Source organism: Ictidomys tridecemlineatus, chromosome 7 (genome assembly GCF_052094955.1).
Source record: "Ictidomys tridecemlineatus isolate mIctTri1 chromosome 7, mIctTri1.hap1, whole genome shotgun sequence".
Lineage (NCBI taxonomy): Eukaryota > Metazoa > Chordata > Mammalia > Rodentia > Sciuridae > Ictidomys > Ictidomys tridecemlineatus.
In genome coordinates, this window is record NC_135483.1 from 164,344,295 (window position 1) to 164,362,854 (window position 18,560).

At 39.0% G+C, this 18,560-nt stretch overlaps 1 long non-coding RNA gene across 1 annotated transcript in view; it reads left to right on the forward strand.

Moving 5' to 3' along the window:
- LOC120892789 (uncharacterized) overlaps nucleotides 1–18,560 on the forward strand; it is a 227,707-nt gene that overhangs the window by 111,479 nt on the left and 97,668 nt on the right. Inside the window, exon 8 of the long non-coding RNA XR_005737561.2 lies at nucleotides 5,124–5,202. This is a non-coding gene — a long non-coding RNA (uncharacterized LOC120892789). The remainder of the gene's footprint in view (nucleotides 1–5,123; nucleotides 5,203–18,560) is intronic.

Here is an 18,560-nt window from a genome sequence, read left to right on the forward strand (position 1 = left end):
GTAATAACAATCTTTCTCCTGCAATTATTTTAGACAAATTTTCCAATTTGTTATCTTAGACCTCTCAGAGCAGTAATGATACATTATTTCAAGTTTCAAGTTTTACTTTTATCACTGTATTGCTAATGATCTTTTAGATTGAAAATGATATTTTCTTTTTTAAAAAAGCATTGACACTCATTGTCATGTCTCTCCAGTTTCTTCATAATCTTAGGGAAAAAAATCATTAATGGTAATGAATGAATGGACTTATTAGAAAAAAAATATATGCCATAGATGACTTGTCCCCGTCTATGCTGACACAAAACTATTTCATACAAGACATAAATAGACAAAATTAATGACACGGAACAAGAAAGCTTAAAGAGGCATACCCGTGAGCAGCTTATAAAATTATTTCAATCTTTAATAGAATCTGGTATTCATAACAAATCAACAAATATTATTGCACATTCATTCCATGAAAAACATTATTTCGGGGAGAACAAGTGTCTCTGGATCCTTTAAGAGCCCAGAGTTTAACTGGGGAGAGAAGAGTGAAAGAATCAATATGGAAGAATGAGTGAGTAATGATAGAAAGCAAAAATTGCAATAGCAATATGAAACTAATGATCAAGTGAAGCATAACAAAAGATATCCTATGACCTCAGAGAGAAAGGAGAACATGGGACTTGGGAAGTCTGTGATAGTTTCTGGGCAGGAAAGGCAAAGTGAATATAAAAGACCCCATAGCCAAAGCTGAATTTGGTAAGTAGACTTTCTCCATGATTCTATGTCTCATCCTTTTTTGTTTCTGTTTTCTCTTTGCCACCGCACTAACTGTCATGGACTCAATTACTATACCTCCTAGGCTAACTCTGAAATCTGAGTCTCCAGCAAGTCCATTAAGATAGCCATAATTAAAAATATATATATATGAGAAACAACACTTGTGGACGCAAGGACGTACAGAAATGAGTACATTGCTGGTGGGAATGTAAAATTATGTAAACGAATGTAAATGATGCAGTTTCTGTGGAAAACGATTTGATAGTTCCTCAAAAAGTTACACAAAGGATTTGCCATACAATCCAGCAATTCTGTTCCTTGCTGTATACCCAAAAGAATGAAAAGAAACGCTGTCCTTGTTTCTCCTGTCCCTCAAAATCAGGGCTCAACCCCATGAGGTTGGTGTACATGTCTAACCTTTGACTTGTACACTAATGTGAAATTCCCTGTGAAATTCAGCAATTTAGATAGTTTTCTGTGACTGATTCCAAAGATTCCTGAAATTCCCCCTTCCTTAGTTCCTTGAGGATATAGTATACAGGAGAATTCACCTCCACTTTTTTTTCTTTTTTCTTTTTAGTGGTACTAGGGATTGAACCCAGGTCCTTGCACATTGTTAGGCCAATCACACATCCCTAGACCTTTTTCTAAATTTGATTTTGAGACAGTGTCTTGCTAAGTTTTCCAGGCTGGGCTGGGCATGGTAGCACATGCCTGTAATCCCAGGGGCTCAGGAGGCTGAGGCAGGAGGATCATGAGTTCAAAAGCCAGTCTCAGCAAGGAGCTAAGCAACTCAGTGAGACCCTGTCTCAAAATAAAATACAAACTAGGGCTGGGAATGTGGCTCAGTGGCGAAGTGCCCCTGAGTTCAATCCCCAGTACCAAAAAAAAAAAGGTTTTCCAGGCTGGCCTTGAACTTGCCTCAGCCTCCTAAGTAGCTGGAATTGCAACCGTGTGCCACCATACCTGGCCCATCTCCACTTTTTGTCCATAGCACCACTTAGTCTAGTACCCAATATTTAACTGGCACACAGAATATGTGTTTTAAGAAGAAGGATGGAAAAAAGATTCAAAACCAACCCAAGTAAAAAACTTTTTGACCTAAGTAAAAACAGACCTAATGGAAGAAATTCCTCTTATTTCTCATAATAATTTAAGTCAGGTTGCTTAGTAACCATCTTCCTTAAAATGGTACATTTATATAAAAAATGGTGTTTTTATAAGAAGCTGTGGATTTCCAAGTCAGGTTTTATAACCTCATGCAGACCCATATGTCTTTTTTTCCGGGCCAAATTCCAATTGGCTTGCAGAGGAATATGCACACTGAAACTGAGAAGTTGGAGGGCTGGGTTGATGAGGAGGATGTCAGTGTAGCAGTGATATCAAAAGGGGGTCTTAAAATGAAAAAAGATCTTGACCTCTGTGTTCACTTTCTTGGAGAAAATCTACTGGGTGATATTGGCAAGGGCTGTCATACAATGACTACATGGGGTGGTACTTCTGTTAAGGTGTATTATGAGGTGTCCAAGAAAGGAAGAAAGGAACTCAATTATCTGGATTTGATATAATAACTCTAAAACTCTGAACAGAATGTAACCTAGCAGTTGCAATCATCTTTTCATTTTTTTTTCATTTAATACAATCCAGGTATACATTCTTCACTCTATATTATGATTATGTTATTACTTAATATTTTATTATGCTACATTTGTACGGTACTTATCACTTTTGTCTGACCATCTCCAAGAATAGTGGCACCTTGAATCAAGAATGAAACACTATAATGATTTTTTAAAAAAATACTTATATCAAGTTTTTTAGTATCATCAGGGCAAAAAGTATATCTCATTATGTTGTTTATGGCTTGTGGCTTCTTTCTTTGCTTGCTGTAGGACAGAGGCAGAAGCTGGAAAAGCAAACACTTCATCTCAAACATTCTAAATCAGGGAACTCAAAAAGTCAAGTAGGCAGTGCTCAATTGGAGTAATTAGTAGAATAGTCCATCTAATGTCAATGTACCAGCAGGTAACCAAAGCCACATCTTGATTATTGCACTATTTAAATGCACTCATAGGATAAAGTTCTACTACAACTAAAGAGCCCCTGGCATTCTCTAGGCATGTTTCTCCCTAAGAGTCTTGTTCAGTCATTTTCCCTGGGGTTAAGGTAGCTGGACAACATCTCTTTGGAATCAAAAGTGAAATTCAAGAAGACCATAAAGCAATATGATTAAGGAGCTCAGCTGTGCATGAACTGGTCAGTTGATAATTTACAAAACTTTTTCTTTCTGCTTGAAATCCCTCTAATTGTGTGACAATGATGGATATGTCACCAAATCTGACAGGCAGTATTCTGTCATCCATCCCTGATCCTGATATTCACTGAGGTGCTTTTTCACTTGTGTCCTCACAACTGTGTGTGCAGGGTTATTTAACCAGTTAGCCCCTGCTCAGAGGAGCTTAGGACGACCCTTCCCCAAAGCCATTGGACCTCATGTGGCAAGCCAGCAGTGGACCCCAGAGATGAACAAGAACATTTGATGACTCAGTGACCAGGAAGCCACTTCTAAGAACTACCTGAACCAGAGCTCACAGCCCCGCCCTTCAGACAAGTGCTTTTTAGAACAAACACTGTCTGTCCAGAATGGAAAACCAGATATTTTGAGCGACTTTGAGTCTTAACAATTTATGGCTCCTATTCAATACAGCTTATATAGCACACACAGACATTATAAGTTTGCCATACCTCGCTGAGTTCCTTTGCATGTACCTTACATTATTTCAGCTTAAAAACCATTTTCCCTTTAATTGGCAACAAACTACTTCTATGGAGATGAAAGAGATATATTGAGGAGATGACGCTGGCAATCTCATCTCACCTAGCTTGGTGATCATAGTCATGTCAATTTCTTTGGACCTTTAATTTCTTAGTTGTAAAATGATATATCACATGATTGCTAATTTTGTCTTAGCTGGAAATTCAGTATGAGTAGAGAGTTAAAATCTCTAGCATAGGGCCATAATGTGATACAGAAACTACCCAGTTAGTTTTATTTTTTTCAATTCAACAATTTATAGTACATTTTTTTAACAGCACATTTTCATTTCCATTGAAACTCAGTTCCTCTTTGAATGTAAACATTTGAGTATCTTATGGGTCATTTAAGTTGTGACATTTGGCAAATTTCACATTTCACCCCCTGTGAGCTAGGTCCTGAGTTATGAGTTGGAGATAAATGAAGAATGAGGCCTGGTTTCTGCCCTCAGATAATTCACAGCCTAGCATGGGAGAAAGCTCAAACAAGTAGGTGCTGGGGGCACATAGCGAGGGTGTGAAGGGCTAGGCATGCAATGTCTAACAGAAGACCTGACAGAGAAGAAGTGGGCCAGACAGGAGGGAGGCAAAGACAGCATTGTGTTTGTGCACAGACCTGGGGCAACAGAAAGCATGTGGAAGCTGTAAGTAGGGCTGAAGTCTGGGGATTAAGGGAATTAGAGGAGTGGGTCCATCCCATTTATTGATTCTTAATTTTATTTCTGAAGCTTTAGGAGTCTGATTAAGGAAATCAGAACCTAATTCAACATGATGAAGATTTGGGCCTACTTTTTCTTCTATTAGATGAAATGTCTGTAGCCTAATTCATAGGTCTTTGATTCACTTTGAGCTGAGTTTTGTGCATGGTTAGAGGTAGTGATTAAAAGATCAATAATGTGAAGAGAGAGCCCACAGAATGGGAGAACATCTTTACTACATGCATATCAAATAGAGCACTAATTTCCAAGGTATATAAAGAACTCAAAAAACTTAACACCAAAAAAACAAATAACCCAATCAGTAAATGGACTAAGGAACTGAACAGATGCTTCTCAGAAGAAGATATACAATCCATCAACAAAAATATGAAAAAATGTTCAACATCTCTAGAAATTAGAGAAATGCAAGTCAAAATTACTCTAAGATTTCATTTCACTCCTGTCAGAATGGCAATTATCAAGAATACAAGCAGCAATAAGTGTTGGCAAGGATGTGGGGGAAAAGGTATACTCATATATTGCTGGTGGGACTGCAAATTGGTGCAACAACTTTGGAAAACAGTATGGAGATTCCTTTAAAAACTTGGACTGGAACCACAATTTAACCCAGCTATCTCACTCCAGTATCAGTCTATACCCAAAGGACTTAAAAACAGCATACTACAGTGATGCAGCCATATCAATGTTTATAGCAGCTCAATTCACAATAGATAAACTGTGGAACCAACCTAGATATTCTTCAATAGATGAATGGGTAGAGAAAGAGACTGTGGTATATATTCACAATGGAAAATTATTATTAAAAGAGAATAATTATTGCAGGTTAATGGATGGAGTTGGAGAATATCATGCTAAGCGAAGTAAGCCAATCCCAAAAAACCAAAGCCGAATGTTCTCTCTGGTAAGTGGATGCTGATCCATAATGGGGGAAGGAGAACATGGGAAGAATGGGAGAAATTTGGATTGGGAAAAGGTGGGGGGAGGGGAGGAGAGATGGGTATAGGTAAGATGACGGAATGAGAATGACATCATTACCCTAAGTACATGTATGACTGCACAAATGGTGTAACTCTGCATTGTGTACTACCAGATAAATGAAAAGTGTGCTCCATTTGTGTGCAATGAAACAAAATGCAATCTGCTGTCATGTATCTAATTAGAAATTTTTTAAATTTAAAAATTTTAAAAAAATAAATAAATTTTTAAAAAGAAGAAGAAGAAAAGGAGTGGAGACCAGCAATCCTGAAAAGCTTTGGGATGATTACCATGTAATATAACAAACTGGAAATCAGAAAATGAAAATTTGAAGCCCAGTGAGATATCCATTCCATTCCACATTCAAAACCTTGGCAACAATTTTTAAATTGGACCATCGTAGGTATTGTCAAGAAAGTAGTTGAATTGGCTCTTCTAGCTGTTTGGTGTAGTGTGACTATATATTGATATAACCACTTTGTAACTACTGTTTTGAGATACTCTCCCAAGGCCCAGCAATTTTGGTCCATTTATATTCAGAACCAGAAAATAACTCAAATGTCTTTTACTAGAATAGATATGTAAATTAGAGGATAATCATACAACAGAATACTATACAGCAACAAAATAAACCAACCACAAATATTTGCAGTGAGATGATAGGAGATTACAAACTCAATGTTGAGAGGGAAAAAAAATGACACAAAAATGTATATAGTATTTTTTTATTTATACAAAGTTGAAAAATAGGAAAAACTAAAATTTACTCTTTGGCAATGTATTATATAAGTGTTAAATATATTTTTTAAAATAAAATTATCAAAAATATCAAGAGGAAATTAACTCTAAGGTAAGAGAGAGATTTGTCCTTTCAGAAAGGACAGAATGGGTATCCTAGGAATGTGGCAGTGATCTGTCCATTTGAGTAAGTTAATAAATTATTTCCTTTAAAATTATGTATTAAACTGGACTTATATGTTATTTGATTTTCTCAATGTATGATATATTGTATAACAATAAGGAAAAAGGCAATTAGAATCAAATATAACAGAGAGGAGAGAAGGAATAGAAGGAATAAGGGAAAAGATTAGCATGTAAACTTGGTAGATGTCTTAGTCTCTTTTTTGTGTTGCTCTAACAACATTCCTGACTTTGGGCAGTTTATTTTAAAAAAGAGGTTCTGGAGCTTGAAGAGCATGGTGCTACATCTGTTTGGCTCTGGTGAGGGCTTCATAGTGGGTGTCATCACAATAGTAAAAGTGCATGCAGAAAAGGGATCCAGGGGAGATGCCAATCTTGCTTATAGCAACCATTTTGGGGAGCTAATCCAGTCTCACAATAATGCTTCTACAAGATAGCATTAATCCATTCACGAGAGTGGAGATCCCACAACTTCATTACCTTCTTCTAGGTCCCACCTCTTAAAGGTTTCACCACCTCAACACTGCTATAGTGGCTATGAGGCTTCTAGCACAGGAACCCTTGGGAGACAAACCACATCTATACCTTAGCAGTATCCCTGATTATAGTTGTGGCTATGGCAAGAGTTCCTCAGCAGAAAGAAGGGAGGAAATGATGGTTTCCATTTGAAAAGCAGCTCATTCTCTTGTCCTCTGGTTCTTCTTATTAAATGGGGTCTTTCACCTTGGTGACAAAGATGGAGGAAGAATGGCAGGCAGCCCCCTCCCCTATCACTTATGCTCAGGGGCTTCCTACTCTTCTGCTGGGTGCCCCAATGCTGTGCTCCTGTACCCCTCACCTTGCCTCAGGAGTGTTGTTAGGCTCTGAGGACAGTTGGCAGCAAGAAATTCTCAACATTCTTTCCCCTCAGTTTTTTGGCAAAAAAGGCTGCCCAACCATGAGGACCCATTTTACTCCATTGCCCCCATTTTTCCTGCTGTATTGTGAAAGCTCTCTCGTGTGTTTTTCTCACTGGAATACTTTAAACAGGCTTTAGACATGGATAGCACAGATATAGTTTATTATTCATAGAAAAACAGATGCACACAGCTCGATGAGAACACGGGCCGCTGATTCTGCATAGACTTCAACACACTGTTCTATAAGCTCTGTGTATCATCACAGTGTAGGGTCCACGTCCCACACACCAAGTGTAAGCTGTACATTTGTGAGAGCCACTTAAAGCCCACAGATTTTATGGGATATTTTATGCTAACCACATATTAAAAGCACTAAGTGACCCCCCCCCAAAAAAAGGTGGAATTTCTCAAATTCTGATCCCCTCAATGTCTGAGTTGAGTTGAAACCTCTCACTAGAACTCTTCCTCTTCCTCTCTCTGATATGAACTTCACATGCTTTCTTCATTTCACAAAGCTCCGAGGAAACAAAGGATTCTATGACTTACCAAAGTTTTTATCCTTTCATTCTTGTAGCTCAGAGGAAGGGGGAGAAACTGAGAGATTCTCCTGTGTTTCAAAGATCCAATTTTTGGTGTGAAAGAGCAAATGGCTTAGAGCTGACCCCTTTGAAGCATGTGGTGAGGAATGAAAAAGAAATGGACAAGTGAAAATCAATACTTCTGTGCTGTTATCTATCAATCCAGGGAATCCAATCCCAAATGTACATTTCTTTCACTGATTCAGCTGCTTCTAAATATTACACAAGATTTGATACCAAAAAGATTTTTTTTGCATTTTTCTTTAAAATCAAGTATGCTGACAAAAATTATTGAACATCATTAAGGAAAAAATATTTAAATTTTCTTTGTTGGCATACTTGACTTTAAAGAAAAATATACTGCACTATAATTGTAAATGATGAAATAAATGTGTTGATGGATGATCATTTATGTTTCAAAATGATTACTTGTTTTACAAAAGATTTCACTGATTAAATTCTTTCTCATAGTTCTCATACTACGTCATGAAACAAACTCAGTGTCCCCCTAAAAAGATGTAATTGCAATGACTCATGACCACCTACTGAATAAAGAACTGCCTGAATGTTCATTTGAGTTACAAGTTCAACAAAGCCCTTTAAAAAATATTCTAGAAATTACTCCATCACTTCTGTCTCTTTGAAATCTAAACTAGCTTGTGCTGTCACTAAAGAAAAAGAAATGGGTATATGGAAAACCCAGTGGTAAAGCAAATGTCTCAAGCCATTTTAAGACATAAAAATCAAGTTAGAATTTTAAATTACAATAAAAATCATCAACACAATAGAGTAAAATATATTAAATGAATATATTTTCTTTTTTGATACTGGGGATTGAACTTAGGGGCATTTTACCACTGAGCGACATTCCCAGCCTTTTTTATTTTTCATTTTGGGTCAGAGTCTTGCTAAGTTTCTGAGGCTGACCTCAAACTTGTAATCCTCTTGCTTTAGCCTCTGGAGTCACTAGAATTATGGCGTGTGCCATGGCTCTTGGCTAAAAGGATATTTTTTCTAAATTATGAAAAATGTTTCCATTTAAGTTTATAATCTACTTAAAACATCAGGCAGATTTGCAGCATTATATAGCTCTATGTCAATTTAGACAAAGATGACAATCCTGCTGCATTTTTCAATTTGAGCAAATATTCTACCTGTTTTTCTATATAAGCAAAAAGCCCACTAGTTTGCTTAATCTGGCCTTTTCAAAACCACCTTTCAAAACCCAGCAAAAAGGCCATCCAGCATCTTCTAACCACCTTATTTAGGAATCCTGCAACAGCTTTTCCAACAGTTTTCATTGCTAAGTGACCCTAGGCAATTTCCATCACCTCTCTGAATTCCAGTTTCCCTATATATAAAATAGAGATAATAATCAAGATCTACCTCCTAAGATTGTATGAGAATGAAATAAAATAGTGTATAGAAAGCATTTTTTTTGCACATTCCCTAGCAGAAAATTAATATCAGCTGTTATTTTTTGAGCTAGGAATTAAGGAACATTGGTGCTATCACTAACTCTGCCACAACTAGCTACAAGAGAACAGTTGACCTTCAACTCCTGCAGGCTTTGATTCCTTCAATGCAAAATGGAGATAGTTTGGAGTCAAAAACTCCACCATTTTATTCACAACATTTCTGATACTAAATGTGTGAGGTTTTTCATGCAAACAATCAGTTCTCCAACTCTCTAGACTCCAAGTAGGTATCCTACAACTGGATTCAATTCTGACAGTAACTACCCAGAGTTAGCATAGACCCTGCTTGTTAAGGGCTCAGTTTCACAAAATGGTCCCACTGCAGACACCAATTGCAAGTTCCAGATCTGTTTCAACTGGCTATAAATTGGAGTTCCCATTAAAACCAGTCTTAGAAGTCAGGATGGGGTCCTCATTCCCCCAGTATTGAAGATTAAGCACCCCCAAAATGCCAAGGTAAGTGTAGAAAGCAAGTTTTATTTAAGAGAAAGAGAGACGGAGACCCAAAGCTGAATCCAGTAGGGGGTGTGCCTTGCCCCTTTATAGATCTCAGATTTTCTTTCCCTCCCTGCTTGCCTACTTGCCTAAGGGCAGGAAACAGCAGCTCAGGGGTAATCATTAGCAATTCCTAGTGTTGCAGTGAGATCCCCTTGAGGTGTTAGCAACCCACTGAGTGGGGGCAAGTGCTCTGAAGGTGTTAGCAACCCATTTCCTTTTTTTTTTTCCCCATGATTAGCTCTCATCTTTCCCACCCAATCATTTTACTATCTATTCTGACTACCAGTCCTTTGCCCCTGTCTCACCCTCCTCAAGTTCAATAATTTTCTGGAGTAGTTCACAGAGTTCAAGAAGGCACTATTATCAGTGTATTATAAAGGATAAAACTCAGAAACAGTCCAAGAGAAAAGATGTATAGCGTATGACACTGTCACTGGACAAGATCCCAGAGAGGGGGATCTTGATTCAGGACAAGTGGGGATATGGCATATCCAATAGAAAGGAATTTCAGCACATACCAGTCAGAGACATAGATTCCTTTAAGAAAGCAGTACACATTCAAGTGGAAATGCAGTGAGAGGGAGAGACATTTTGGGGGGTAAAATAAGAAATATACATTCAAGGGAGAATGTCTGCCATGTTGAGAGTGAGATGCTTTGGGGATAAAGCAAGGAATATGCATTCAAGGGATGATGTGGGCCAGCTCCACAGGGAAAGACAGCCACCCCTTGTTGTGGGGTTCTAATATTTATAGGAAAGTTGCAAAATTGCTGGGGATTGGACAAAAGGTGGAGTCAGGAGGAGTTACACAACTTTGCACCCATGTGCCTGTGCTTGCAGGTTGATTTCACATTCGCTTTTGTAAGCAAGGGCATGAGGTCAAGGGTGTGGGCCAAAGGTATTGCCAAGAACACATGCTGAGTTGCTCCAGAGCGCTCATTTTGCATTTCAAAGGCTCATGTGCATTTTCTACATTCCAACAGCTCTTGGGTGCTTCTCTTTTAAAAGCAGGTCTATCTTTGTTCTTCTACATCCCCAAATTCCTATCTAATTTCAGCAAGAGGAGCATGAAGCTTCTTGCCCTCTTCAGATGTGCAACCCCCAAGCATCCTAATGTCATCTTCACCAACCTGGAAGCTCTATACAACTTATCATTTTGTTTTTAATGGAGGCAAGATTGATAAAATCATGGGGCATTAATGATTGAACTCAATCTCCAGCCCCTCTCCTAGCCTCTCCAGAGGTGGTGTGGGAATTACTGTGAAAGTTCCAACCCTCTAATCACATTGTTGGGTTCCTCTGACAACCAGCCCCCATCCTGACCTTGCCTATGGCCCACCAAGAGTGACCTCATTAGCTTAAACTCAGGTATGGTTGAAAGGGATTTATTGTGAATAAAAAAAAAGATGCTACTTTCAGGAAATTACAAATTTTAAGAGCTCTGTACCAGGAACTAGAAAAAGACCAAATATGTTTTTTTTAATTACATCATAATATCACATTAATCCAAGGCCTTAAGACAACACAAAAAAACATGTACACATATAAAGTATACTGGGCTTAAGACAATAGAAAGGGTTGGAAACTATTGGGAATTTGGGATTTTTTTCCCCAACCTCAAGGCACTAAGAGTCTAAATGTTACTCATACTACACCTGACAAGCCATACAAATACAGATCTCACTCTGTGGGTAAGTTAGTTGTAGGTGTGCAATAACCAGTCGATATGGCACAAGGACTTAGATTCCTCACTTGGCCCTGGAAATGTCCAATGGGTAACTAATGAAAGGAAAGTGACTAGAGAGAGAAAGAGAAAGAGAAAGAGAGGAGCAAGAGAAGGGTCTCTGGGTCTACAAGCTGCCTTGTTGGCGTACAGTGATTGGGTCACACGGTAGTTGCTAAGTATGTAATTTTCTGCCTTCAAGTGGATTGGACATGGGCTAGGCGTGAGTTTCAAATCGAAAAACATCAAGAGGAAGTAAAGGGAAAAGGCACCAAATAACCGTCCAGAGAAGGAAGGGCTAATGATGCTGGGGGTTGGGTACTCAGTTTTAACCTGCAGCTAACATTTATTCAGCCTGTCCGGCAGCTAACAACTAAAAGCAGGATAGAAAACTTGGCATTTCGCCTTTATTTTGTATCTGCCGCCTTTTCTCTGAGTCACCTTGTATTCCAGGAACATTAGATCTGATCAAAAAACAGATCAGATAAAAAATCCGGCAACTTTCTCACCCTCCACAAGCCCTTGCCAGACCAGTCCTGAGACAATGATGGACCAGACCATTTCTGACCCAGACCCCCTGCTTTGCCATTTGTGCAAAGTCTCCAGCTATGCCAAACACCAACTCTTGCCCTCGTTGCCCTTTTCATAAAATCTCAAAGTCACTATTGGCTCCTTGAAGATAGGGTTATGGGTATGAGTCCTCAATGTTACCTGGTGTACCCACACTGATTGATGCTCCTATTCTTCCTTTCACGATTTTTTTTTTCTCAAGTTGGTTTTTGAAGCAAGTGGCCAGATCTGATTTGTTGGAACCCTGAGTTGAGTCTCTGGCCTTGGACTCCAAAAATAGATATTCCAATACTCAACTCTGGTATTTTCTTAGTCTTCTTTTCCACATTCCTTTTCTTTCCCAATTCTATCCCAAGTAGATGAACAGATTCAACCAAAAAGGTGGATGGTCTTAGACACTATCTCTAAAGTCTGAGTATTACTGAAAGCTCTGTTCTTATCCCCAGTGCCAGTCCAACAACGAGGTCAGAGTTTTGAGAAAAAGGAAAAAAAGAAGCTTCATTGCGTTTCTAGCAAAGGAGAAACACAGGGGACTCCTATCCCAGAGGCTGTGATTCTGCCCATCAGGAAGAACAGGTGTTTTTAAGAGGAGATTCAAAGGCTACATTGCATGTCTGGAGTTGTAATTCCCAAGTTAATTTGGGACATATTCATTTCTTGGATTTTTCTGGTGCCTTCCCCAAGTTTGAATGGCTTCCTTCCCATGATGGGTGTGTGCTCAAAGACATAACCCAGCCTCGGATGGGGAACAGAGGTAATCCTGTTTCTCCTGGGATTGGGGAAGGGGAAAGATTAGGAAGGAGAATGGAGAGAAGAGACTGTTTTAAAAACAAGTCCCATTGGCAGAGCAGCAAGGGCTTTAGTCAAAGCATAAAATGGATCACTATTACATGAGCTTCCTCTATTCCCTCTTTTCACCTCCAAAAATATGTAACTGTTACAAGAATTAAAGGTCGGGTTCCACTCAAAGGCCAATATCTAGGAGACAACTGTTGGTAGGAGGGAATCAGGTTTACTCAAGGGCCTAGTCATGAGAAGATAGTGGGGCTGTCACCTCAAAGCCCCAGGGGGTGGGGCTCAGGGGCACAAAAGGGCTTTTATAGGGAAGGAAATGAGGAGGGGCAGGAAGGCTATGTGCTGAGCAGGGTCTTCATCATCCAAGATGTGTGTCTCCTTTTTGTTCTTCTTTGGAACAGCAGAATGGACCTTGATCTCCTGGAGCCAGCTCCTGTGGTTCTTTCTTTATAGAACTAAAGACTAAGGAGGGGAAATTAGGAAGTTTCAGTAAATCTAAAGAAAGATTTAGGAGTCAACATCTTAACCACGTAGGTGAAGCTTCTCTTCAGCAAAAGGATCTAGTAGACGTGGGAAGGCGAAGAGAGGGGGAAACAGAGAACAGCTTCAATGAATGGCCCCATCACCCCCCAACATATACACATACCCTGTCATTCCCCCAATATGCACACATGCCATTTCTTGAAACTGCCACAGGAGTGTCTACTGCACATGAACTATGCACACATTCCTCACAGTTCCCCATTGAGCTGCCTTTTGTTATGCTCGAATTCGGGGACCCCCAAAAGACCACCAGAGACCAAGATCGATGTAAGCAGCAAAGAGGTGTTTATTGCGAGCTAGCTGGGTCCTCCATGCACACACAGCAACTGGTGATGCTGAAAGGCCCCAAGCCCAGTGTTTCCAGCAGTTTTATACACTCTTTGGGGAAGGCAGGGACTTCACATACATCATAGTATCTCAGCAAATCATCACACACCTCGGGGAAAATGGTAAAACAACTCTCTAAAACATGATTAGCATATTCACTGGCGGGAACAAGTTGGGTAGGGGTGATGGGCTAGTAAAAGAGGGGGATTCGTTTGAACTGATTGGTTTAAGCCATGAGAGGTGTACGTGCTGAACTACATGGTTTCCCAACATTTTATCAACCACCTTAAACTACTGGAAGGATCATCTGGCATCCCAGGTATTTCCCTGTCTCATGCTGATTGGTGGCTGCTAGGGGGTTGCTATGGGTCGCTGACTGAGTCAGGGACACCTGGCACAGCAGATCTCTCCTGTTATTTGTAGATAAACAACTCAGCAGGGTGGGTATGTGCCTAGGAGTGCTCTGTGGGTCTTTCCAAGGACAAGGGTCATGCCCCCTTTCTTGGACAGGCTTTGCTCTGAGTTAGAGGCAGGTTTCTCACTTTCTCCTCATGAGAGTCTGAGGAGGTTGAAGGTAGGTTGTGTAGGTTCTGCTCAGTGCTCAGCTCTGTGGACCTTTAAGCCATGGTGATGAAAGACATGCCAGTACAAGTTTCCTTTTAAATGTATCCCATTCCAGGCTTCTAGATTTTTCTTGGTTCCCTGAGCAAATGGTAGAATCAGATTGCTTCATAAGTTCATAGCAAATAAGGCACATTCTAAAGTGCTGAATTATTTTCCCCCCTTTTGCTTCCCATTCAAGGTCTAGTTGATGCAGAACAATTCCTTACAGCTGTCTTCCCCCCCCCCTTTCCTGGGTTATCCACTAACTGCAAATAACATTCAGTAATAACATTCTGGGGCTTAGAATGTACCAAGAACATTCTATGCCTACAGAAAGGACTAAGGCACAAAGAGTAACAAGAGTTTCCTACTTCTTTCAGTCCTTGTTACTTGAGAAAAATCCTTTTCAGATCTCTTTCATTACCTCAGAAATGGAGGCAAATGCTTTAAGAAGGATCATATAATACTTTGAAAGGCCTGTTGCCACTGTGCGGTTATTAAGCCCTTGGGAAACAATGGGCTTCTCTTAAAGTCTATGGAACAATTGTGCCCCCTGAGAGTCATCTGAAATTGAAATGAAATAAACCAGTTATTCTAGAGAGCAAAATATGATTGATTAATGTAAAAAAAAAAATCTGAGGTGTTTTGAGTCCCTCACCTCTGGCTCTTTCTGACCTATTCTGTAGCCCATAGAACACAAGTTGGTTCTCACAAAAGCTCTCCAGCTCCTAGCTACAATGCAACATATGGAAAAATGAGCTCAGTACAGAGTTATGTTTTTCTTTTCTTAATCCTCCCAGTAAGACTAAATTCCATGAGCGGGCTAGAAAAAGGGAGGTGGACAGCAGAAGAATGCAAACAGGGTGTGGAAATGAAAGCTACCCCAAAGTCTTTGAGACCAAAGTCTAACAGTGATCCACTTTATGCTTTGAATATAGCCCTTGCTGCTTTGCCACTGTGACTTCTTTTTTAAAGGGACATGCTTCTTTCTTTTCCTCTCCCTTCCTTCCTTAATCTCCCCCCGCTTCCCAAATTTAGGGGAAACAGGATTACCTTTCTTCCCCACCCTAGACAGTTATCTGTCCTTGATCACACACCCACTATGGGAATGAAGTGATTCAGACTTGGGGATGGCACCAGAAGATCTCAGAAGTGACTATCTCCCAAAATAACAAGTGAATTACAATTCTGGACAGAACGTGTAGAATGTGTTCTTTGAATCACCTCTTTAAAAGCCCCCACTTCCTCCTCATGGGCAGAATCACAGCCTCTGGGACAGGAATCCCCTGTATTTCTTCTTTGCTAGCAAAGCAATAAACCTTTTTCCTTTTTCTCAAAACCCTGTCCTAGTTATTGGATTGACATGAAGGACAAGGACCAATGACAAAAGGATCATGAAAAATGTATATCAGTAATGAAAAGCATGAAAGTCCTGGCTGGTCCCTTTCCAAGCTGTTTGCTCTCATGTATACTCACCCAGGTCTGAGAAGTCCTGGCAATCTAAGAATTTGTTTGAATATATAGAAGTGCACTTGGGTTGGAGAGTAAGCAGGGAGATACTAAGATCACTCTCCTAATCTGATACAGGAAAATCTCTGAAACCTGAATGAGCTCACCCCACCCCCCACTTTTTTTTTAAATACTCTTTCATGCCATTTTATTTCCTATAAGACATTTCCATAAGTTGGGCCAAGTCTGTAATAGGGAAGGACCTTAAAATTATTCTTTCCCTGCTTTTTTCTGTGGCACTGGAAGTTCATGGTCAGCTGTACAAACTATTGAGTCAGTGGAGTTCTCAATAGACTCTGGCCAAAATATCAAAGTTTTCTCAGTAGATCTTGTTTTCTGGCCAAAATATCAAGGTTTTCTCAGTAGATCTCATTGCAGGCTGGGACACTGGAAATCACAGAGGGTAGAACAAACAATACACCATATGTGTGAGCTAAAATGGATGGTTGACATTGGAATGCTGACCTTACATTGGAATGCTGGCCTTACAGAATCTAGTTGATTCCTCTGGCATTACCTATAATTTGGGTAAGAAGGCAGTTGCCCAGAGAAAAGAACAAATTTTTGACCTGTAAGGAAAAGAGCTGTGTGTCCAAACAAATCTCCCTAGCCACACTGAACCACATAACTACCCAAAGCCCCAGCTATGTGTGCAGAGCCCAGCACTCCAGATTCAGAGTGGAACCCAGGGGGAACTTAGGAGGCAAAGCCACTAGTTGTTCCATAAAGCCTGACCAGTTTGAAGTCTAGAGAAGGAAGACGCTTGAACCTATACTTTTGTGGCACCTACATGTTTATGTGAATCTGAATGCACATGTGTTGATGTCCAGCAACTGGAGTTTTAATATTTTATTATTTATTATTATTTTCATGTGGATGTCCAGTTTATCCAACCATATCCCCAGCCCATTTTATATTTTATTTAGAGACAGGGTCTTGCTAAGTTGCTTAGAGCCTTGCTAAGTTGTTGAGGCTGGCTTTGAACTTGCGATCCTCTGTCTCGGGCTCCCCAGCTGCTGGGATTATGGGTGTGCACCACCAGAACGGGCTAGTTGTAATATTTTAATAAAGGTTCTGCTTTGACTTTCAAAAATCAATGTTAACTGAATCATGTCCTCAGGATCAGCTCTCTGGGGTGAGATAATTGAACTAAAAGGAACAAATGCCTTCATGGCTTTTCTGGTTCTTAATGTCCCACTGTGTTCTCTAAAGACAATAGCAATGCCCCAAGCCAGCTGGCGAGGTGGGTGCGCCATTTGTCCAGAATCTTGTCAGCACTGGATTTTATTTCACTTTTAAGTCAATGTAAGAAGGAATTTCAAAGTTACTCTGCTTTCACTGCAACTTGAAGTAGTTTTAAAGTAGTTTTATCTCATTAATTATACCCATAGGAAGAAATTGGTCTCCTTCGTAACGGTACATCTTCCATTCAAGATCTCATTTTCTGTACTCATGTAGTCAGTACTAAATTAGGCTCTGGATTTGAAGATGAAGCATAGTACTGAGGCAATTATCTTTCTACTCTCTACTCTATTTTAGGAAGAACAACATCAAAAAATATACTGTTGCTTAAAACAGTGAAAACACTACTGCCACCAGCAGAATGGGTTCTCTGTTCTAGATATTTCATGTCAGCTGGATGACAAGTACTCAATCTCTGTCCTCAGTTTCGTCTTCTGTAGAAGACAGATACTGTTTGCCCTCATACATGCACAGGATTCTTTTAAATATTGAGCAAGATAATAATTGTAAGGATGCTTTAAGAAATAACATTTGTTAAACAAAATTGTAACAAATAATTAGTGATGACAAATAAAAATGACTGAGGAGTTTGTCAATATTAAAGTTACAATGTGTAAGAGTTAGAAGGTTTAGAATCTAAGAGGAAGTGTTTAAAAGTTCTAGTATTAAAAAAATCATAAATAAAGCAAGGATTCCATTATTTCCTACCCTCTTTGGATTTTTTCTAAGAAGACAAGTAATTTTCAAGTAGGTTTACATATGGCATCAATTCTCATGAAAAAGATCAAATAGATATGAATCAAATTCAATGTTTATCAACAAATTAATAAAAATTAGCATATTAATACTAATGAGATGCATTGGCAGATGAAATTCACAAATCCTCCCCAAACAGAAGCATATTGGAAAAGTAGCCTCTGTTAAGGTGGGTAATATTATAAACTCTAGGTGTTGAGTTTTCGCATGCTCTTGTAAACAATTTTTTATTCATTGTCTAATTGTTTCTAAAAAGCACAATATATTGAGAAGAACAACCAAAGCAGCCTTAAATAAATGAAGAAATAGTCCAAGTTAATGGTTTTGACAACACAAGATTATTAAAATGCCATTTCTCTTCAAAATGATCTAAGAGCCAATGCAATTAAAATTAAAAAACAATCAAATTTGTTCATGTAAATATATGTACATGTACTTTTAAGCTGACTCTTAAATATATGGAAATGCAAAACTCTCAGAAGAGATAATTCAATTTGAATAAAAAAAGTTGGGAGATTTACACTACCAGATTTCAAGACTTACTCTAAAGTTATAGTAATTAAGACATGGTGATATTGGTGCAATGATAGATAATTGGACCAATGGAATAAAATAGAGTTATAAATAAACCCTCAATTAATGACAAAGTTAAGAGTATAATCCAACAAAGAAAAAAATGGTTATTTGAACAAATGGTACTGGATAAACTGGACATCCGCATGAAAAAAAAATGAAGAGAAATTTTGACCCTACCATACACCATATGCTAAGATTAACCTAAAGGTGAAAATTAAATTAATCATACTTTTAGAAGAAAACAGAATGAATATTTTCATGCACTT